The sequence below is a fragment of the Macaca nemestrina genome, chromosome 12, assembly GCF_043159975.1.
Source record: "Macaca nemestrina isolate mMacNem1 chromosome 12, mMacNem.hap1, whole genome shotgun sequence".
Lineage (NCBI taxonomy): Eukaryota > Metazoa > Chordata > Mammalia > Primates > Cercopithecidae > Macaca > Macaca nemestrina.
The window spans coordinates 86104243-86123332 of record NC_092136.1 but is presented as its reverse complement, the minus strand read 5'-3'; positions in this window follow the sequence as shown (position 1 = coordinate 86123332).

Sequence of the window (19090 nt, the reverse complement as noted above, 5' to 3'; positions counted from 1 at the left end):
GAGTAAAGTGATTACTAATTCAATCTCTTTATTTGTTATAGGCCTATCCAAATATTTATTCCTTCTTGAATCAGTTTCAGTAGTTTGTGGCTTTCTAAGAATTTCTCCATTTCATTTAGGTTATCCAATTTGTTTACTTACAATAGTTCATAGTATTCATTTACAATTCTATTTCTGTAAGGTTGATAACAATATCTCCTCTATCACTGCTGATTGTAGTACTTTGGGTCTTCTCTCTCTTCTCCTGGTCTAGTTAAATAAGGTTTGTGGATTTATTCATTCAAAGGTTCATTCTTAATGACTAATTTTTGGTTTTGTTAATTTTTTTTCTATTAGTTTCTATTTGTTAATTAGTTTTCTATTGTCTATTTAGTTTATTTTCATTCTGGTCTTTATTATTTCGTTTTTTCTACCTGCTTGGGTTTAGTTTGTTCTTGACGTGAAGCTTTTCTTTTTTGAGGTCTTTATTCTTTTTTTTAATATAGAAATTTATAGCCCTTGTGAATTCTTGCAGCAAACTTAGAGGGGAGTAGAATTATCCCTATTTTCAATGTGGAAACTGAGATAATCTAAAGGACTTATTTAAGGTAATGTAACCAGTCAGCGGCAGAGCAGAAATTATAATACCAGTCTTCTAAATTGAAAATAGGGATTAAAATTTAAACTCTTATATTTTTCTCTTTGCTACCATGCTTCTAGAAACAGTAACATACACCTCTGAAGAAATGATTCCGTATTTAATAAGTGGTGTTGGGAAAACTGGCTAGCCATATGCAGAAAACTGAAACTGAACCCCTTCCTTACACCTTATACAAAAATTAACTCAAGATGGATTAAAGACTTAAGCATAAGACCTAAAACCATAAAAATCCTAGAAGAAAACCTTGGCAATACCATTCAGGACATAGGCATGGGCAAAGACTTCATGTCTAAAACACCGAAAGTAATGGCAACAAAAGTCAAAATTGACAAATGGGATCTAATTAAACTAAAGAACATCTGCACAGCAAAAGAAACTAACATCAGAGTTAACAGGCAACCTACAGAATGGGAGAAAATTTTTGCAATCTACCCATCTGACAAATTAATATCCAGAATCTACAAAGAACTTAAACAAATTTACAAGAAAAAAACAAAACAAAACAAAAAAAAAACCCCATCAGGAAGTGGGCAAAAGATATGAACAGACACTTCTCAAAAGAAGACATTTACGCAGCCAACAAACATGAAAAATGCTCATCATCACTGGTTATTAGAGAAATGCAAATCAAAACCACAATGAGATACCATCTCACGCCAGTTAGAATGGTGATCATTATAAAGGCAGGAAACAACATATGCTGGAGAGGATGTGGAGAAATAGGAATACTTTTACACTGTTGGTGGGAGTGTAAATTAGTGCAACCATTGTGGAAAACAGTGTGGCGATTCCTCAGGGATCTAGAACTAGAAATACCATTTGACCCAGCCATCCCATTACTGGGTATATACCTGAAGGATTATAAATCATTCTACTATAAAGACTCATGTACACATATGTCTATTGCAGCACTATTCACAATAGCAAAGACTTGGAACCAATTCAAACGTCCATCAATGATAGACTAGATCAAGGAAATGCGGCACATATACACTATGGAATACTATGCAGCCATAAAAGAAGGATGAGTTCATGTCCTTTGCAGGGACATGGATGAAGCTGGAGACCATCATTCTCAGCAAACTAACACAGGAACGGAAAACCAAACACTGCATGTTCTCACTCATAAGTGGGAGTTGAACAATGAGAACACATGGACACAGGGAGGGGAACATCACACACTGGGGCCTGTCAGGGGATGGGGGGCTTGGGGAGGGATATAGCATTAGGAGAAATACCTAGTGTAGGTGATGGGTTGATGGGTGCAGCAAACTGCCATGGCACGTGTATACCTATGTAACAAAACTGCATGTTCTGCACGTGTACTACAGAACTTAAAGTATTATAATAATAATGAATTAAATTAAATTTAAATTTTAAAAAGTCCCCCTGAAAATTGTAGCACCACGTTTTATGCCACACTGTTTCATACTATTCTGTAACCATTGTGATCATTGTGTGTATGTGTGTGAGTGTATTTTGAAAGTTCAAGGAAAATATATTCTTTGAGGGCAGAAAGTATTCTATGAACTCCTGTATGTGACCAACTCAGAACAATAATTAGTTTAACATATGTATACACCAATAGAATATACACATTACTCTTTCCCTTGTATTATACTATTTAATTTTCACCTAAATCCTATTGATAAGTGATACTACTGGATCCAGAAGCTCAAAAATGTTAGCATGTGGCCAGACCATAAGAGGTGGGTTATAGACATAAATCCAGGTGCACAATTTCAAATTTTGTGCTCTTTCTATTCTGCATATTTATAATGAAGATAAAATGGAGCACCTTAAAATTATGTTTAATTCATTCATTCATTTATGTATTCCAAAAATATTTATTGATCCTATTATGTGCCAGGCATTGTGCAAAGTACTGGTGATAAGTGGTGAGCAAAATCAGGTGTGATCCTTTTACTCATGGTTCTTACCATCTAGTGGGCAAGACAGGTATTAATCAAGTGGTCACACCAATAAATGTATAGTTACAACTGTGATAAACTGTAGGACATAGAATTGTATCAGATGAGTAAATAATGAGGCAATCTGACTGGTAAACTAAACAGAGTAAGGCTTCCCTATGAAATACTGCTTCATAGAATTCTGAAGTTAAGTAAGTAGAAGCTAAGAGGAGAGCACGTAAAGAGCATTCCAGCTAGAAATAACAGCCTGTGCAAATATTCCGTCGTGGCCTCAGCTATTTGAGAAATCCAAGTGTTTTGTTTACTCTATTTAAGACATTGTATTCAAAACCAATATGACATGTCACAACTGAACAGGAAAACAATGCAATGTATGAAAAAGGCAAGTTAATTCCAGCTTTTGCAAAGCCTGACTTATCTACCCTTCTGCTTAACAAGCACTCACATTAAGGGTAAGGAAAGGAACAAAAGAGGAGGCAATATTACTAAAAATTTTTAAATACAAATCTGTGCATGTCACTCCCTGCTTAAAACATTTCTATCTCTTCATTGTATACAATAAGGGTTTTACACATAAACAAGTTTTAGGAAGCAGAGGGTTGAACAATTTTAATTTTAATAGTAGTATATTTATTTTAAGGTCTAATTATTAAAATTACGCTAGTGATTTCACATTTTTTTTTTCTTAGGGGGAAGTTCAAGTAGTTATGCCTATGGTAATTCATCTTACAAAGTTGACATGGATTACAGGAACATTTTTTCAGCCGTGCCCAGTAATTTTTTAAAAACCTCAGTAACCAAATCTCTGCCTCTACATTCCAGGGGTATACATTGTGCAGATGATAGAAATTGTTACTGTGGATCTTCACATCCTGAATTTCCATGTACAGTGCTATGTTTTTCTAAACCATATATTAAAACATCACTTCCAATGGTACACAGGTATAAAGATACCAGCCAAAGGTTTTTGAATTCTTTTTAGGTGCCAGGCACTGTTTGTAAGCACTTGACATGTAGTAACACATTGAGCCTTTATAACATTTCTGTGAGGTATCATCTCCATTCTGCAATGAAGAATTGAGGCACAGAGAGATTAGGTAATTTTCCTAAGGTCACGCTGCCAGTAAGCAGCAAAGCACAGATACGAACTTGGACTGGCAGCCCTGGTGGCCCTGCTGTTAACCACCAAAGCATAGAGTTGGCCAAAACAGTGATGGTGGGACAAAAAGGAACAAAGTTGGGGTAACAGGAATACAGGATGGAGTCTAAATTCCTCATGAGGTACAGAAGCACCCCCTCCCCTGCTATTTTTTAGCCTTGTTTCCTGCCCTTCATCTCATGCTCCACTAAAGTACTCACCCACCCCCAGCTGTGTCAGGACCCATGAGGCCTCTGGCTTCACTGGAGCACTGGCCCAGTGCTCAGGCTCTCAGTGTTTACAGACCCAGACCCTGATCCTCCACTCACTGCTGTATCTGCAGCTTCCGGTGCAGAGCTCCACACATAGCATCTTGTCCAGTGTTGCATCAAAGAATATTATAGCAGAAGGAGAAGTCATGCAGGGCAGTTTTTTGATTTTCTAGATAAGGAAACGGATGAACAGGGAAGGAGAGCACATTGCCCAAAGTCATACATCAAGTCACAGACAGAAATGAGCTGGGTCCTGCTTCTTAAGCAGAGGCCCTTGCTTATACATGTGGCTGTCAACCATTTGTCCCTTTAAGAAACTTGGGAAAAATCCAAGACAAAAAAAAAAAAAGAACTAGGACACAGGTAGAAGGGCACTTTGGTTGCCTATTTCAGTGCTTTCATTAACTCTTCAACACGTTCCAAGTACATCGAAGTGATTTAGAAACCCCAGAGTAGCCTGGAAGTTGAAGCTGCTGTGAAAGGGATGGATCTCTCTCTTGCCTGTGGGGCATATCTTAAGCAGAAGTACAGCACCTATAGTGTTAATGCACACTACTAATTCGTGAATGAATCCATAATGCATGTGGGAAGATATGAAAGTTTCACTCATGCCAAGGAGAAAACCTTCATGTAGAAAGTAAGAGATTTGCCCAAAGGCACATAAGGACTCACGGGCAGGGATTAAGCTTTAGGTGCCCTTCAACCTGACTCCATCTGACTATCTACCAAAATCACTATCCCTGCAGTGAAGACACAATTCATTCATTCTTCATTCATTTAACACACTGGTTGGGTGACCACTCTGTATCAGGCACTGTACCTGACACAGGAAATTCAGATGACTAAGTAACATTATAGGCAGGAAAGCCACCAGGACACCTACCCACAAGAGAGTGGTGAAAGACAGAACCAGAATGTGAGTAAGGTGCACATGGGATTCCAGAGGAGGGAGTCATTCTGGTGTAGTCTTCACATATTACCTGGTTTGAATTCTTTCTGTCCAACTTTCTAGCTCTGGGACCCTTAGTGGGCTACTTAGCAGCTCTTGGTCTCATTTCACTTGATTTAAAATGGAAAGAAAGTGAAATAATAGTATCTCCTGCATAAGGTTGATATGAGGATTAAGTGAAAAAACACCTGTAAAGCAGTTAGAGCTGTGGTGACTCGTTGGTGCTAATGAAAGGGCTTGTTCATCATCAGAGGTCAAAGGCTTCCTGTGCTAGTCCTATCTCTACCATAGCCGTGTTACCCAAGTCAGAGACTTAACTTTCCAGTTGGACTCATCTTTAGTAGCAGGATGGTCCACCAAAGACCAAAGATATGTTTTCTCCCCATTCTTGAGCAAAGAAACTACCATAAAAGCACTTTAAATTTTTTTTTTTAATTTCCATAGCTTTGTGAACTGTAGGTGGTAATTGGTTACATGAGTAAGTTCTTTAGTGATGATTTGTGAGATTTTGGTGCACCCATCACCCAAGCAGGATACACTGAACCCCATTTGTAGTCTTTTATCCCTCACCCACTTCCCACCTTTTCCCCCTGAGTCCCCGAAGTCCATTGTATCATTCTTACGCCTTTGCATCCTCATCAGAAAACCACTTTGGACTCCCAGAGGACAGCCTCTAACAAAAAGTAGGTATAGGGTACCCCGTGAGTCTCCCTTCGAAGGTGTATTAGTTTGCTAGGGCTGCTGTAAGAAAGTACCTCAGATGAGTGGCTCAACAACAGACATTTTTCTCACAGTTCTAGGGGCGAGAAGTTCTCTAGAAATCAAGAAGCTAGCAGGGTTGGTTTCTTCTGAGGCTCGTGAGGGAAGAATCTGTTCCAAGCCACTCTTGTTGGCTTATAGATGGTCATCTTCTTCTTAGAACGCATCACACTGTCTTCCCTCTATGTGTGTCTCTGTTTCTAAATGTTCCATTTTTATAAGGACCCTAGTCATACTGGATTAGAGCCTACCCTAATGACCTCACATTAACTTGATTACCTCTGGAAAGACCCATTTCCAAATAAGGTCACATTCTGAGGTGCTGGAGGTTAAGACTTGAACATATGAAATTTGAAGGAACACAATTCAACCCATAATGGAAGGGAAGATAATATTGGAATCTTCAGAAAAGAACTGTTTTAATATAAACATATGGGAGAGTATTACTATTCACTAATACCTATTTCTCTTCTTTGGGATAATTAAATTTCCCTGCTCTCTTAAGTTAGTTTTGCCCATGTAATTGGTTTTGGTCCATAAATGCAAGAAGAGATGACATTGTGTCATTTCTAGGCAGAAATGTATGAGCCAGTTGTACTTTTTCTTGCCACTACTGTTGGCAATGTTTCGAGTGATTCCTGCTCTATCGGCCTGGGTCCCAGAGTGAGGATGACTGTTATGAGTAGAGTCGTGGGAGTGAGTGAAAACTAAATCCTTATTTGTATAAGCAACTAAATTTTTTCAGGTTCTTTGTTACCTCAGCATACCCTAGAAAGGAGACAAACTCTGGCTCTTGGACCTAATCCTGCTTGCCACTGGTTTTGTAAATAAAGTTTTATTAGAACACAGTCATTCTCATTCCTTTGCCTATTGTCTATGGCTGCTTTCAAACTACAGTAGTCTTCACTTACCCTTGGTATACATTCCGAGACCTCCACTGGATGCCTGAAACCATAAATAGTACCAAACCCTACATATGCTATGTTTTATTCCTATTCTGTACATACATATGTAAGATAAAGTTTAATTTATAATCTGGCACAGTAAGAGATTAACAATAACTAATAATCAAATAGAATAATTATAATGATATATGCTAATAAAAGTTTTCTTTGCTCTCTCTTAAATCAAGAACTTTCACCTTTTGACTTAAAGGAAGCATTTCACTGTTTCTCTTTGGCTTATCAGAACTATCGGTATCACTATTCTTGTGCATTGGAGCCATTATTAAGTAAAAACAAAGGTTACTTGAACACAAGCTCTGTGTTATCAATCTGATAATAAAAAAGGCTACTAAGTAATTAATGGCCATGTAGTGTCTACAGCATGGATGTGCTGGACAAAAGGATGATTGACATCTTGGTGTGCAGAGTGGAACAGGACGAGCTTTCATCATGCTACTCAGAAAGGTGAGCAATTTAAAATTTATGAATTGTTTATGACTAGAACTTTTCATTCAATATTTTCATACCTCATTTGACCACAGATAACTGAAACTATGGGAAGCAAAATTGTGGATAAGAGGTGACTACTGTATAACGGCAGAGTTAGTTCAGTAAATGTGATAGAGACTATATGGTCTGCAAATACTAAAATATTAACTATCTATGGTTTTAGAGAAAAATTTCACAAGCCCCAGCCTAGGTAATTTTTATTGATACAATCTATTTAAGGCTTTAATTTTTTAAAATTTTTTCGAGATGGAGTCTTGCTCTGTCACCCAGCCTGGAGTGCAGTGGCACAATCTCAGCTCACTGCAACCTCTGCCTCCCGGGTTCAAGCAATTCACTTGCCTCAGCTTCCCGAGTAGCTGTGATTACAGGCATGCGCCACCACACCTAGCTAATTTTTGTATTTTTAGTAGAGATGAGATTTCACCATGTTGGCCAGGCTGGTCTTGAACTGGCTGGTCTCTAATTCCTGACCTTGTGATCTGCCTGCCTTGGCCTCCCAAAGTGCTGGGATTACAGGCGTGAGCCACCACACCCACCCTAATTTTTCTTTTGAGTTTTGCTATGGCAACATTTCACAAATTTTGATATGTAGTATAATAATTATTTACTTATAAACAGTTTATAATTTGCTTCTAATTCTCTTTTTAATCTCAGTTGTTTAAGAATAGAATTAGTTTGATTTTCTTGTGGATGACTATCTTTCTGTTGCTAATAAGTACTATTACACTGTGGCCAGAGAATGTGGTAGGTATTATTCTATTTTGGAAATTTATTGAATTTTTTGGGGCCAAATTTATATCCTATATTTGTAAATGATCCACATGCTTTTGAAAGGAATGTGTAGTTTCCTATATAAGATGGTGAGTTCTTTCTCTGTCTCCGACTCTTTCTTCCTCTCTCTCTTTATATATATGATCAAGATTGTTAATAGTGTTGTTCAGATCATGTTCATTTTTACTTTTTTTTGGCTTTTTGACTAGCCTATTTCTAAGACAATATGTTAACTTCCTCCTGTATTATTTTGAATTTGTCAATAATTACTTTATAATTTTTTTCTTCATATATTTTGAAGTTATGGTTTTATGTACATACAAGTTGATGCCTCTTATATCTTCCTGGTGAATTGTACCTTTAGCGAGTTTAAAACATCTTTTTTTGGCATTAACATCTTTTACCCTTGAAATGTGCTTTGTCTGGTATTAATGCTTTTATGACTTGCTTTCATTTTGTTAGCATTTGTCTGGTTTGTTTCTTAACATTTCTAACTTTTAAATTGATCTTGTTATTGTTTAATTTAGGAGTGTCTTTGGACATTCTTAAAAACCAGGCTGAGAGTCTTTGTCTTCTACTCGAAAAAGTTAATCCATTCATCTTTATTGCCATTACAAATATATTGAGATTTATTTTTTGTATTTTTGTTTTCTATTTAAGTTGTTTTTTGTTTTCAGTTTCTCTTTTCTGCTTTAATTAAATTATTGAAAAAATTTTCATTTCTTTCTTTTTTCTTCTGCTGGTTGGATTAGATCAAACTCCAGTTCTATTCCTCTTGGTTATGGAAGTTAGAATGACACAGTCCTTCTACAGTACAAAGGTCGCTATAAATAAGATCAACTGGGGAAATTAGATTTCCAGCTAGTAAGACAAGTGGATCTCAAAGTATGAATTGTAAAAATAGGAGATGTGATCATATTTGTGCACAAAATTTATAGGAAATTTTTATTACATATAAAATGGAGATAATAATTTGATATGCTTTTCCTGTGTTACAGGAGGAAAAGAAGATAAAAAGGAAAATAAAAGCAAGCTCTATTCTGTTGATGTTTATGTTAAGCTAGCTAGAGTTTTATTTAAGCAAATTATTTAAACTAATGCTCAAAGCTTTAGCCTTACCTATTAATTAAAAGTGATTGGACAAATTTCCAGCACAAGAAAATATATAAGCCTCTCTCTAGGTCAATATTGACTTTTCCCTACCTGCAAAGTTTCCTTTCTACACTGAAACCCCCTGAGCAGATGAAAAGCTACAAATTAAGAGAAATGACTCAGTGTGGTTGCCAAATTAAGAGAAATGACTCAGTGTGGTTGCCTCCCTTAAGGGTTCTAATTACATTTCCTAACCAATTTTCATGAGAAACCTGTGTGATGTTTTTATAAATCAAAAGAGGGAATTGTATCTGTTTAACGGTTGCTTTAGTTTTGTTTATACAGCTCAAAAATTTGTTTACATGTCCTAGCTTTTTACTTTTTCGTCTCTACTCACATCCAGTTCATTCTCCTTTCCTAATGTTTCATCTCACATTTCACTGATTAATTCATTTGTTTATGTGGTCAAGATTGACTGAGTGCCTTTAAAAATGGCAGATACTAATGATACACAGATAAACAAAATGTACTTCTTTCCCTTGTTAAGGCTTGGGAAACAGTACCCTAAAGTATGGCGCTTTGGCATGCTGAGTTCTTGGAACTAAAGGAGATTGGAAGGCCTCAGAAGCATCTTTCTGACCTTTGCCTGCCCTCCTGCCTCCCACTCTTCTTTGTCTTCCAAAGCAAATCATTGAAATCAGAATTCTTCTTCCCAAGATGGGTCATGGAAACTAGAACTCCTCTTCTGCAAAGCAAGCTACAAAAGATGGAAAGAGTTCTCCGTCCTTCTCCCTTAAAGACCATCATTCCAGACAGGTCCTGCCCCATGCCACAGAGAAATGAATGCTACCCAGAGAGGCCAAGAAAAATCTGGACAGCCCTTGCTGAGTTTCCCACCTCCCCCTAAGTCTATTTCTGTTAGATCATATCCTTTTGCCCAATCACATTTCTACATGGTTGACCATTCTTCATCAAACCTAAGCCTAAGAATGGACAGTTTTCTCCAGGTCTTTGCGTCTTCATTTCTGAAGACTCCCATGACACATAAAACTGTGATTAAATACATGTGTTATGCTTTTCTCTTTTTAACCTCTCTTTTGCTACAGGGGTAATGGCTGTGGTCCTTATCATGGGTGAAGAAAGGTATCCCACTTTCCAGTCCCTACACCCTTCAAGGTACAGAAGCTGGTTCTTAAGGGATGAATAGTAGGAATTTTATAGAAATTCTGGAAGTCCAGGCAGAGTTAAAAGTATGTACAGAATCCTTCTCTACCACCATGGTTCTTTTCTAATATGTCTGGGATGACTTTAGGGTACCAGGTGATGACAAAGAGAGGTTTAGGAAAGTCCCTTTACTGAGGAGATGACAAGAAATTCATTCCTCAGCTGACCATTCAGTGTGGGAAAGAGCCCTACTGCCTGGTACTCATTTCCACTCTTGGGAGCACTGGTAGATGGTTCCTGAAATCAGTGTCAGAGACACCAAAGAGGATAAAGATACAGGAGGCAAGAGATGGATTTAAATCATTACCTCTGGGATCATCTGGAGAGATGGAGCCACAATCCTCTAAGTCCAATATTGATTTCTATGCAGAAAAATTCTGCCCAGACCTGGGACAGATCCAAGTTCTGTGGAGCCTGATGATTTTACAACTGGGGGCAGGGATGAGGGGGAGGAGGGAAACTTATAAAGAAAATGAATACAAAGTTACAAGTTGAAAACAGAGGCAGAACCTTAGAAGGGGTCCATATAAGTGAGTGTCCCTGGAGCTCAGATTTTATTGGCTTCCTGGTAAATCTGCTTCTGACCAGAGCTTCATCATTGGAGGGAGGGAAACATTTGGAGTCTTCTTGGGTATCTGTGCTGTGAAGACACTGGGATTTGTTTTGTTAGCATGTTTCACACGATGCAGCCCATTCAGGTATTCTTTAGCATCAACTTTATCCAACTCTTTTGGGTACCAAAGTTTGGATCCATGCAAGTGGCCAAGAAGAATGTGTTTCTTGAGTATCACAGGGACCTTGGGATGCAAGTCTCTTCTCTAGGAGGGTTGTTAGTCCTCAGAAAAACACCACCATTCCTTTCATGGCCTGTGAGAGCTGTGGACCTGCACAAGCCTTCAGAGCCACCAGAAAAGTCTCCAAGGTCTTCCTACTGTGCAGAGTAAGCTGCTTTGTCTTGGGGTGTCAGGCATGCCCCCACAAGCAGTTGTGTTAATCAGCTCAAGTTCTGGCTTAAAGGCAGTGATTTACCTTGAGGACAGATTGTGCTGTTGGCGCTTGCAGAAGTTTAGATGGCCAACTTGGAATCCAACACTGTGTTGAATTTAGAGGAAAAAAAATGATATATAAGAAGCATGTTTCTCTCTCCCACCAAAGAAAACAGGATTAATCCTTATTAAGAAGGAGGAGACCTCCCATGATTGGCAGGGAAAGAATGTTTGCGGGAAATAGTAATTTGCTAATTTACTTGATATCTTCACTCCTATTTGACTTTCTTCTTCGTCTAGGAATTTTGGTTGGCATTGTATGTGCTTAGTCATCATTGCCTCTGACTGATGAATGACAGTTGAATACAGGTTCCAAGCACTGGCTGGGGCTACACGGAAGCCTAGGAAAGAGGTTCTGCCTTACAGGGAGTCTTCAGGAGAGAATCTGACTCTGAGAGGTGCTTAAAAAGGATCTATAGAAATGAATAGGATTGAGTTAAATTAAATGAGCTCATGGCTTGGAGGAGAGTAAAATATAAAAATGTAGTTATTCTACATGGTAATAATTGTTTTTCCTTTCCTAAATTAAGGGCTCTAGATTTAGAGAGGATGGCATGAAATCCAGGTTCAAATCCTAGTTGTTATTAATCATCAGTGTGACCTTGAGCTAACTGCTTAATATCTATATGACCATTTCCTCATCTGTCCAATGAGAGAGATTAAGGCTAGTACTTACCTCAAAGTGTTGTAAAGTTACAAGAAATAATATAAGTAAAGCACATATTAATATTAATAGTAAGATACCTGATACATATGTTCAATGTTAAGAGCATTTTGAGTAGCAAAATATTTATAAGGGCTAAGGGAACACAGAGAAATGGGAGAGAAGGATGTCTTGTATGTGGATGGCAGGGGACTAGGAAGTACCTTGGAATGGATGAGAGGATGGATGGACGGATGGATGGATAGATAGATAGATAGATAGATAGATAGATAGATAGATAGATAGATAGATAGATAGATAGTTGGATATATGGATGGATGGTTGGATGGATGGACAGACGGACGGACGGATGGATGGATGGATGGATGGATGGATGGATGGATGGATGGATGGATGGATGGATGGATGTGTGGATGGATCAGTGGATGATTGGATGGATGGATGGGTGGAGGCAGGGTAATGGTGGTGCAGGAGAGGGGTTAGCACAGGATCTGTTGTTTAATATGGTCTTGACAGAAGCTGTTTTTATGTCCCACTAGCTTTCATGTCATCCAGAGGATGAACAAGGTGTGAAAAAATAATGGTACAAGGGCTCCTTTTCCATTTCTGTATAATCCACAACACATAACTCTGATACAGTGAGACAACAACACACCAGGGATTTGGGGTTTGGGAAGGGAGAGGCAGACAGAGAAACAATGTTGTCAGGGAAGGCATTGGCAGTGGTGGAGAAATTCAGGTGCTTTGGGACAATGAACATTAACAAGGAGGCTGAGGCAGTGGTACACGTTTGGACCTATTCCTGAGTACTGGTAAGACACAGGGACTCCATCACATAGTTAACAGGCTCTTTGAGGAAGAGTTGAGATCCTGCAGGTGGGGCTGTGAGATTGCAAAATTTGGGTATTAACAACTTATTCATTCCCTCGGGTTGGTGGAACTGAGGACATTTGGGTTACATAAAGTTTTAAGTATTCGCAAGATTATTTATTCCCTTTAGTGGGTCTCCTGTGAATTTTAATCATCTTTTTCACTTGTTTCTGTGATATTTCCAGAAGGAAGAAAACTAACATCAAAGTGCCTCACTACATACTATGTTAGGTTTAGTCAGGTTACCCATATGATGTCTCTTTTTTACAAACAAATGAGAAATTGGGGGATAAAATGGGTCAAATAACTTACCCAAGGCCATGGCTGTTTATTAACAGACTATGATGAATTATACCCAATGTGTGACACAATCCTGTTGGGGCTCAGACCATGATTCCCCAAAGCACAGAGCTTTGGCATGCTGAGTACTTTGCACTGAAGGAAAATGGGAGGCCCTCAGAGGCAAGAAGTTCTCTCTGACCTTTTCCTGCTCTCCTTTCTTCACCTATTTCTCCTTCAAAGCAGCTCATAGAAACAATAATTCCTCTTCCCCAAAGAAAGCCATAAAACCTGGAAATGTCACTCTCTGTCCTTCTGTCTTCTTCCCTGAAAACCCTCATGTTACAGGTGTCCTGTCCTATACCAGGAGGAAGGAATGCTACACAGAGAGGCTGAAAAGAATCTGAACAAACAGGCCTTGCTGGATTTCCCCTTCAGTTTATTGCCATTTGCGTGTACTTTTTGTCCAATCTCATTTCTACACAGTGTTAACCAAACATAAAATACAGTTTTCTCCGGGTCTTTGCATCTTCATTTCTGAAGGTTCCCCTCTCACATAAAATGTTGATTAAATAAATTTGTTACGTTTTTCCCTTGCTAATCTGTCTTTTATTATAGGAGAGTTGGCTGTGACCCTTGTGATGAATGAGAAGAGATATTACTTTTTCACCCCTACACTCCCATGGGTATGTCCAGGGTCACACAATTCCTCACATGCTAACTAAGACACAATCCCACAAGAAAGCCTATCAGTAGACAATTGCATGACACTGACATTATTATAATTGGAAACTTAAATCTACTGTTATATATATTAAATTGTGTTAAAATACACATAAGATAAAGTTTACCATCTTAACCATTTTAAAATGAACAGTTTGGTGATGGTATTAAGTGCATTCACATTATCGTGCAACCATTACCACGATCCATCTCCAGAACTCTTTTCACCTTGCAAAGCTGAAACTCTGTACCCATTTAATACTGTAATATATCTTCAAGAAAATAACTTGCCAACATTGCTTATCTATCTATTATTTCTAATACATTAATTGTGGTGACCACAATCCACTTCTATGTTATGACACCTCAGCTGGAAAGGCTGCTCTGCCATATGCCATTCAAGATGTATAGTAAAAATCTGAAGACCCACTAAGTTACCCACCCATGATGGACCAAACACCCAGGCATTGCCTTGAAAACACAGGGGTGGACTGGCAGAGCCTTTTGTGTACCGGTGCCATGTTCAAAGTTCAGGCCCGGAGTTGGATGGCCTCCCATAGGGAATGGAGCATGGCTACTTTGATTGAGAACTCTTCTCTGAGCAAGAGTCTTTAAACAAAGTCAGTTAAGTTAGAAAAACAAGCCAACTCTCCATATGTTGTGGCCCTAAATATGACAGAAATAGATTCATGTGTACATTCAATTTATTCATGCCCTAGAGACAGACCTAGGAAAAGGATGCACAGTCTTGAATATGGATTCCCTGTCCTGGGATTTTCCTTTCTGGGTCCCTCTACCCTCACTGCAAATTGGGGGACAGGAGTACGGGTCTTCCTCTAATTTTTGCATTCATTTCTCATCCATTGCTCTCTTGGTATCTTTCTCCCTGCCTTCCATTTCTGAAAACATGGAGGAAATATGTTCATCACTGCATGAAATTGTCCAGCTAAATTAAAACTTCTTGAAGGCAAACACTGTATTTTTTATTTAAATATTTTCAGTATGCATTAGTATTCAATAATAAAGACACAGAATAGAAACCAAAGTACTCCTCTTTCCTCTTTGTATAAACAATCTCTCATTGCTGGTAAGGGATCATGTATAAGTCAGATAAGAATAATAACAGCAGGCATGAATTAAGAACTACCCCTTGATCTAAGGGTCTTTTATATATCAAGGAATCCTGTGTTCCCAAGCCTCACATGTCAGTCAGACTCCAGCTAATCTCATGCCAGGTTTATCAGAAAGAATTCAGGAGTTACAAGAAACATGGGAGCTTAACTACAACATCTGTTACAGTTGTATCAAGCAATTTCAACCTTGAAATGAAGTCTGAGGGTTAAAAAACTGTCCAAGTATATATATTTTATTTTGCTTTTTTGAGACAGAATCTCTCTGTCACCTAGGTTGGAGTGCATTGGCAAAATCATAGGTTACTACAGCCTCGACCTCCCAGACTCCAGCAATCTTTCCACCTCAACCTTCTGAGTAGCTGGGACCACAGGCATGCACCACCACACTTGGCTAATTTTTTTATTTTTTGTAGAGATAGGGTCTCACTGTGTTGCCCAGGCTGGTATCGAATTCCCGGGCTCAAGTGATCCTCCTGCCTCCACCTCCCAAACTGCTGGGATTACAGGGATGGGCCACTGTGCCTGGTGTAAGCATATTTTTAAGAGTCTTGTTTCACTATGGAACCTGATTGTCTTGCTCTAGAAAGGCATTTTGATTTCACAGATTCTATGCTTACCTCCCTCACTTTTCTCCTCAGTGAATTATTGAAATATGGAACCAATAAATAGTCTTTAGCATCTAAATCAAACACATTGCAAACCTGGTATCATTAATAGTGTTAATTCATTTGAACGTCACAATAACCCTATGAGGCAGGTACCATCATTACACCCATTTACAAATAAGAGCTCTAAGTAACAAGAGATGAGGACTTATTCAAAAATACAGCTCCAGATAGCATAACTTCAGGTCTTGTGCTTTTAACCCCTATCCATTGTACTTCTGAGTTGGGTCTACTTATGTACATTGCAAAAAAAAAAAAAAATCTACTAACTAGAATAGAAAGAAAGGATTGCTCTTATTATATTCTTCAGGTAGATAGAATTATGCATCAAATCATTTAAAATTTTAGTCATCATCAAAAATCTTGCTTTAGGAAACACAGCGGTTATAATAATGGATTCTTTATTAGACGAAGCTCTGACCACAATAGTTGATCCCTTTGGTTTTCCCATCCTCTTTCTTCTCCATGCCTTCTCTTTGGCCCTATCAGGAACTCAGGTCCTTCTAGCCTTCCTCAAGGCCTCATTCTTTACCAGAGCAAACCTATCCCTTCAGATGAATCACTAACAGCTTTCCTGCTGTGTCTTCAACATCCCAGCAGGCTTATCATTTTGCTAGTGCGATGAGAAATTCACAACCTCTGACCTCAGCTGGGCCTCAGTATCACTGTGCAATGCTTTCCTGTGTTTCTGCTTTCTTGCAAGGGATACCTAAACTCTCCCCACGTTCTTTACACCTCTACCCACTTCCTTTAAACCTCTAGTCCTGTCCTCATTGAGTTGAGTGACGGGCAAGTCATGTAAAAGCTCTATGTCTTACTCTCTTAATCTATAAGAAGATTAACTTAGATTAGTATTTTTCAAATTTCATCCAGATCTATGAACATTGTATGTCTTTTCTAGTATTGGAGCCTTCTTTTGTTTTCCTCTGCAATATTTTGTAGCTTTCAGTGTATCTGTATTGTATTTTCATTTATTCCCAAGTATTTCAGTTTTCATTTATTCCCAAGTATTTTGCATGTTTGATGTTGTTATAAATAAACTTGTAAAATATTTTAATTGCTTGTTGATAGTATATAAGAAGTATAAGTATATTGACTTTGTAACCTACAGCCTTGCTAAATCCACTTATTTGTTCAGTTGGTTGTTACAGATTCTTTACTTTTTTTTTTTAAGAAGCAGATGTATTTTACCATGGAGCTCACTAAGAAATCCTTAAATAGACAACTGAGAATGGTATACATTGGGTTGTAAGAGACAATTCTACCTCCTGATCACTCAGGAAGTAATGAAAACCAGTTCATTATCAGTTAGTTTGAGTTCCGATGTGTTCAGGTTTCTCTTCTAGAGTTGCTCAAGACTGGTGATGCCTTCACTGTGGGTGGGCTACCTGCCCTTGCCTCTTGCCAGTCTGAGATGCTGCTTCTTGCCTCCAACACTCTGCACCATGCTGGCTGCCAGCTGGGTCTCCACCTCTCATTTGAAGATTAGCTTCTCATACACCCTCTCTTTGCCTCGAAAGCTGGTTGGGCAGTATATTCTGACTCAACAAGCACTTTGTTCCATGCTTCACACTCTGGTAGTCATGGAAGAGAAGAATGTGAGGAAAGAATGGTTTCTAGTGCTTAGAAACTGAGATAAAAAAGAATCCTAGGCTGGGCATAGTGGCTTATGCCCATAATCCCAGCACTTTGAGAGGCTGAGGCAGGAGAATCACTTGAGTGCAGGAGTTTGAGACCAGCCTGGGCAACAGAGCAAGACCCCATCAACAAAAAAAATTAGCCAGATGTGGTGGTGTGCACCTGTAGTCCCGCCTACTCGGGAGGCTGAGGCAGGAGGATCCCTTGAGCCAGGGAGTTTGAGGGTGCAGTGAGCCATGATTTTGCCACTGCACTCCAGTTTGGGAGACAGAAACAGAGCAAGATCCCGTCTCAAGAGAAAAAAAAAAAAAAGAATCACGCCTTGAGCAGAACAGACTTCTGATACTTTCTGTGTGAACCATTAAGCTTCCAGGCTGCAGGAGTCCAGTGGCTTTTCTACTTCGCCTTTGCGATCAGTTATCATGTAGGCAGGGTAGGGATGGAGGAGTGAAAGGAGTTACCTAGGAAATCACAATAGAAGGTACACAGAAAAGCAGCCATTGTATTTGACCCCACCCCACACTCTTTCAGTTCTCTTCATTACTCAGTAACAGGAGAATAATCTGAACACTGTACACATATATTCACAGTATTTTAAGATGTGAAAGTATATTCAGGACTTTTCATGAATTTTAATTGGGTTCACCAATATTAAAAACTGGATCTTCTTCTTGCTCTTTGTTTTTGATCTTTCACTTCCGTGGCCTGTTGTCTTTCCTCCTTCACAACATTGGTCGCACTCTATCATAACTGCCTATCCACTACAAGACTGAGTTTTGAGGGGCAGGCCTTATATGTGATATGGTCAGAGGTTATCCCTGTGCCCAGCACACTACCAGGAACAATGGGAGGGGATCATTCCTTAGGATTTTCCATGCAAGCAATCATGTTGTCTGTAAAGAAACACGATTTTACTTTGTTCGTATCAATCTTCATGACTTCTTTTTCTTGCCTATGGCACTGGCTAATTCCTTCTAAATGTCATACGGAAGTGATAAGAGCAGACATCCTTACTTTGTCTTTCATTGCAGGGAAAAAACATTCAGTACTTTACTATTAAGAATTATGTTAAACGTAAGATTTCTTCATAAATGCCTTTTATCATCTTAAAGGGCATTTAGGACGCCCTTCCTATTTTAGCATTTAAGCTTCTTCCTATTTTGCCAACCCTTTTAAAAATAAATGAATGCTGGATTTTGTCAAAAACTTTTTTGACATCTATTTTGTTAATCATATGCTTTTCCTCCTTTATCTTCTTAGTCTGGCTAATTAAAATAATTGATTTTTTAATGTTAAACTACCCTTACATTTCTGAGATAAATCCTATTTTTGTTATAATGTATTATTTGCTGGGTTTTATTTGGAAATATTTTATTAGACATGTTTTTATGTACATTCATAAGGTATACTGATTTTTAGATTTTTTTGAAAATGAAATGTTTTGGTATCAAGGCCATCTGCCCTCTTAAAACAAATTGGAAATTATTTTTCCATTTTCTAAAAAGAAATGTGTAAGATTACTATTATTTCCCTTTAAATGTTTGATACAACTCACTGGTGAAGCAATTTGGACCTCAAATTTTCTTTGTAGAAGGTTTTTAGTTATTCATTTTTTAATGGAGACTGGATTTCATCATGTTGTCCAAGCTGGTCTTGAACTCCTGGGCTCAAGCTATCTGCCTGCTTTATCTACAGGCTCAGCCTGTAGAAGATTTTTAATTATGCATTTTTTTCACAGATATAGGGCTATTAACAATTTTTTACCATTTCAAAAAGTACCTTTTGGTAAATCATGCTTTCTAGGAAAATTTTTCACTGTCAAATTAAGTGACATAAAGCTTT